Genomic DNA, 5,511 nt, shown 5'->3' with positions numbered 1-5,511 from the left:
ATGTTTCTTCATGGAGGGTATATGTAACTTTGTTACACTAAAATTTGGACATTCTACCTGTGGGAAGAATATGTTTGTTGAATGTGTTATCAGTAGATGTGGTTACCTCTGGGTGTAGGTAATGTTGTGTGTGTTAAAGGTGTAATGTATGTGTGGTCAGATCTGTTTCAGTCTGTGTTGTCTCCCCCCTTTGCTTGTATGTCACTGAAGACTGGCTCTCTGCATCCTTGGCTTGGATGAGGGCGTGTCCATGGTCTAATGGGGGTCAGTCCAGCAAGGCAGGAAGTTCTTTAGCAGACAGTCGGAGGTAGTTTGGCATGGCTGTGTGAAGCTGGGTTGCAAAACTTCGTCTCCTATGTTGCACTCTTCTTGTGATGCCTTCCGGCTGTGGCAGACTTTCTGACCTTCTGTGCTCTGGTGGTCGCTGTTGCACAGGCAGGGATGTGGTTCTTGGAGTTGGAGTTCATTTGACAGTTTATTATTGAGTGATGGGAGACTGAGGTGATGTTCTTTAGTACCTCAGATTTTTCATCAACGGTTGGCCGTGAAAGACTTGGTCGTTCCGGGTGGTTTGTTGAACAGGTGTTTGTCATCTCTGATGTGGTGCACCAGGTGATCACCGGGCCTTCCGTTCTGTCGCTGGTCACAGCAAGCATGACTCAACTTTGTGGTCATAAGTGTGAAACTGATCTTGAAGGAACTCTTTCAGTTGTCTCATGACTTGTTCCATGTCTTCTGATGGTAAGCTGTCATGTTCTTGTGAATACTCAGCACTGTGCATGTCTGAGTGGTGCTGAGGTGGGTTTCGTTGTCGCTTACCCACATGACTTGCTCTTGGATGAGTCAGGTGATTACCTTTGGATGTCTGGTTAGGTTTCCAGTTGTTCTTATGATTTTGGTTTCTTGAGAAACGTGGCTGGTCCCATGGATTTTTCCAGCGGTTGGGCTGAAAGTGGTTGTGGACATGGGTGTCACATTCTCTGTGCTCTAGATGGAAGACTCTGGTGTTGTGATTCCACTGGGTGTCGTCCAGTGCAAGGCTTGAGTCTTTGTTGACAGAGTTCAAGAGTGTGGATGTTTTGTTACCTTTCTTTGAGGCCATCTTTTGCTTGTTATAGGCCTTCTGTGTTAGGTCACGCAACTGTTGGATGGTCATGGAGTGTGGACAGGCCATGACACCTAGATGGTGGCTGACTCCAGGGTGCAGATTCTTTAGGAAGAGGCTTTTGAAGTTCACATCCTCTTAAAGGTCAGGCTTGTTGTGTGCACCAAAGTAGGCTTGTCGGAGTCGGTTGTAGTAAGCTTGTGGAGTCTCTTGTCGACCTTGTTTGGTTTCCAAGGCAGTCAACAGTCCATGTTCAGACTCTGGGTCTGTAAACTCTTTAATCAGGACCTCACGAAGTCGCTGGTAGTTTGACTTTGTTTTACTGGGCTGTCGATCTAGGAAGTTTCGTACCTCTGGACTGGACGTGGCTCTAAGGATGTATAACCTGTCTCTGTCAGTCACATGAGGTCTCATTTCCAGATGAAATTCGATATCTTGCAGGTATGCCTGTATGTCGTGGCCCTCTGTGAAGTTTCGGGTTGAACCTGCTGATGTTTTCAGACAGCTTGTTGAGGTCTTTGATGGTCATCCCGTGTGCAGCTCCAAGGTCTTGGACGGGAGGTTTTCTTACGTTGGCAGGAAAGGGTTGTGTGGCGAAGGCAGGTGAGGTTTTGGGTTGTGGCACTTCGCTCCTTTCGTCATATGCCAGTTCTTGGACGTGGGACTCTGCTCTGCTCAGCAGTGATGAGGCTAAGAGATGTTTCTCTTTTCTTGGCACTTGTTTCTGCTTGTAAGCATATTGGAGTTCTTTTCTGACCATGTAGAGCTCATCGTTGGTATCGTCTAGTTGTTGGGTCAGATTGTCCATTTCAGTTCTGTACCTTTCAAGGTGGTCTTTCAAAGCACTGATTTCAGAATTCTTGTCTCTGATGTCATCCTTGGTTTTCTCTAGTAGCTGTTCGGCATACTGGAGTCTGTTTACCAGGTCTCTCTGGGCAGCTGTTGCATGTTGCTGTTCGAGCTGAGCTGCTGCCAGGGCTGCTTGGAGCTTCTTAACCTGTTCCGTTGTTTCCTGCTCCCTCTCGTTGGGTGCTTTGAGTTGATCTTGAACTTTCACTTCCAGCTTGTCTATGCGACGTTGAGCACGTGTCAGCTCCTCTTGAAGGTGGGTGATGTGCTTGTCGCTCAGTTTCAGCTGGGTTGTGAAGGCATAGCTTAGGGTGTTGGTGATCTTGACTAGCTCCTCATGGTTGTTGTTCTGGCTTGAATCTTGTTAGAAGATTAGGGTTAGGATTAGGATTATTATTAAAAATAATAACAGTTCAAATGTCTTGGGGGTGAGGCTGTCTGTCATGCCTCTCAGCCAAGTGTTCACATCTTCCCCATGGGCAATGGGGTCTGCAGTCTGCGGCATGTTGCACGCTGGGGAGAAGAGAGACTGACACAGATCTGTGTAGAGTAAAAGCCTATGTGTGGTGGGACAACTAAGTGTTGTGTCAGTGATTGTGAACCACTAGTGAAGTGTGGTGATGACTGTGTTGGTCTCAGGGTGTCTAAGTAGACCAGATATGCGAAGACTTTGTCACTCTAATGAGGAAGAGGGAAAAGAGAGAAAGAGGTGAAAAACAAATTCAATGACAAGCAACAATTTCTGTTTTTCAAATGAGGAAAATTAATTTTCCCAATTAAATCTTATCAAGAAGGTAAACAATATTATTAAATCTCTTGTTTTGGACAAAAGAATACAATAATAATGCTGATATCTCTTTCCTTAGTCTGACAGGATTGACACCGTACACCCTTACAGTTGGACCGCTCACCAGGGAGGCTGCGAAGGCGACAGTTGTTCAACACGTATCTCTATTAAATTGATCTCAGCGTTGTATGAGATGCTAAAACTTGGATCGCGTTTCCAAATGCAGGGAGGTTAGGAAGAACAAAGGAGGGGTTGATTACAATCAAATTCATAAGGGTGATTTGTCTTTGACAAAAGATTGTGTATTTCATTCACTTAGAATTGATTGATGGTTCTTACATGTCCCTACAAATGTTAAAAAAAATGAAGAGGAAAGGAAAGGAGAGAGAGGACGGAGATGGTAAGTCTCAGTAGAGGTTATCTCAACTACGAGGAGAGCGTTGTTTTAGTTGCTGCACAACTAATCAAACAAAATAAACTTTAAGTGAAAGAGAGTTGGCTTTCTAATTTATTTGAACTCGTAGTGAGGGATAACAATGTCTCCTTTTAGGGCTTAGGTGTGTCGTTCCCAAGCTAGGATACACAGAAATTAAAAAGTAAATAAATGGGCAAAATAAGCAAAAATTAAATTAAATAAAGGAGAAAATCTATAAATAAAACAATAGTGGCTAAGTGTATAACCACAATAGAAAGAAAGAGGGGTAAAACACAATAAAATAAGTACTGAGTCTGAATAGTATATATTCAGATGGGTAATAAATAAATTAGGTAGAATAAGTTTAAACTTTCAAAGTTCAAGGCTTATTCATACCTAAAATAATTAGGCCCAAAAAGAATACCAGAATAATGATCATATGAAATGATCTGATAGGGAAATCTGAATGATTCCAAATGAATTTAATGTTGCAATTAAATTTGAATTTGACAATTAATAATTGCGAGTCAGTATTTCCCTTTCTAGTAAAATGCCAATAAATGGTATCGTGATAAAAGAGAGAAATAAGAGAGAGAAAGAGACCAACAAGTGTATTAGTTTAGATGTTTAAAGGGTTAAATCACTTTAGCGTTGCCCAAACAGACACAATTCAACCACTGGATGTTAATGCTAACAGCTAACCTTTGAGGCTAGTGGCTTTAGCATAGACTTCAATGTAAATACAACTGTTTCGTTAGCTTAGCAACACCGTGGAGTTTGTTTACACTAGCGTCGATGCGCTGCGCGTGCACAGCTTCAAAGTTGCTCCGGAAGTATGTTAAGACTTCCGTGTCACGATCGCTGTGGCAACCAAAACAAACCTAACTCTAGTGGACTAGCACATGAATCATTGCATTGCAAGTACAGTTAAGCATGTTACATGAAATGTCGGCGCATTTCAACACTGTACAAATAACAACACCGCGTTTAGATGGTTTTGCGATGTGGCACTTAAACTCTCAGTTCGTATAGAGTTAACTTTAACTTAATTTAAATAGCAGCTTCTTGCTGTAGTTAAGGGAAATCAGCGATCTCAGCGGATCTAAATCTCCATGCCAGTTTCTCTGGACACATAAACACAACAGGTTTTCTTCGCTGTTGGTACAAACTTAAAATTTACTTGATCAAGCTTTTAAAACACTCCCATCACACTCTGACACACGCAGTGTTAAGCGAGATTGCATTCACTTTGTGAACAGGAAAACATTATTCTCTAATATTAACCCAGGGAGTCGAATAGCATTTGATTCAGCAGTGGAACACGCACTGCAATCAAGCTATGAATAACGAGGCTTTGATAAATAGATTGAGGAACACGCTCAACACTATTCTTTATTCACCGATTTATTTCCCTTTCTACAGTTGCTTGCTACAGTTTAGCTCCGTTCAGTTAACGATGACTGAGATTCCCTGCCGGGAGTATAGCTTTTGAGAGGCACTGGAACACGCAGTGAAATCAATTTAGCTATAAACAAGGCATTACAAAAATGAGGAACAAGCTCAATTTCTACCCTTATTGTACGATCTCAGATGTTAACTTTAAGTTCACTTACTGCCGTTTAAAAAATGAAGAGGCGGACTTGAGTTACAGCCTCCTCTGCGTTCATTCTATTGAAGCGGTTGCGCGCTGCTTACGTCACGGGTCACACACACACCCACACACGTCTCGACTCAGAAGCTTCTCACCTTTCATCCGCAGCAAAAGAAAAGATTAAATAACTTGGTTTGTGCTCACAATTTAGATTAAACTGCCCGCATTCTCCACCATAATACTGTAAGGGAAACAGGTCAATTTAGCTTAAAGGGAATCATTTAAGATTTTAAAGGGAATTTGAACAGAATCACTGTTTCACGGCTGATCACTGAAACGACCAGCGATTCACTGAAGGAGCTGTATAACATCAAATCTGCGCTGGATATTAATATCCAAAGTATAGTGAAAACACTATTAATTAGCACAGTAACAAGATCGGCAGTTTAAGACATTAACTTGTGAACACAAAACACAAGATACTTCTCTTTTCAATATAAATAAGGCTTTATTAGATAAATCTAAGACATATAAACTAATCTAACACATAAGCACACACACTCACACATACGCACAAGTTGCAGGAGGATAGAACGTTAGGAAAGAATTTAAGAGTTTAAGAGAATGAAAATGTGAAATCCCAAGTTTACAGCAATACGTGAAATTGCATAGATATGAACAACCCATTAATCACTTAATTAACCCTCGAATTGAGTTCCTCAATGAGGTTAAAATTATATTAGATAACACCAGTACAGATGTGA

The 5,511-nt window shown here is 41.7% G+C and overlaps 1 pseudogene; it reads right to left on the bottom strand.

Annotated features, from left to right (window-relative positions):
* Nucleotides 1-1,093: 1,093 nt before the first annotated feature.
* On the bottom strand, nt 1,094-4,909 carry LOC122139037 (annotated as a pseudogene).
* Between the last annotated feature and the right edge of the window lie 602 nt (nt 4,910-5,511).

Source organism: Cyprinus carpio, chromosome B12 (genome assembly GCF_018340385.1).
Source record: "Cyprinus carpio isolate SPL01 chromosome B12, ASM1834038v1, whole genome shotgun sequence".
NCBI lineage: Eukaryota > Metazoa > Chordata > Actinopteri > Cypriniformes > Cyprinidae > Cyprinus > Cyprinus carpio.
The sequence above is the reverse complement of the archived record's forward strand: the minus strand, read 5'-3'. Positions and strand labels throughout refer to the sequence as shown.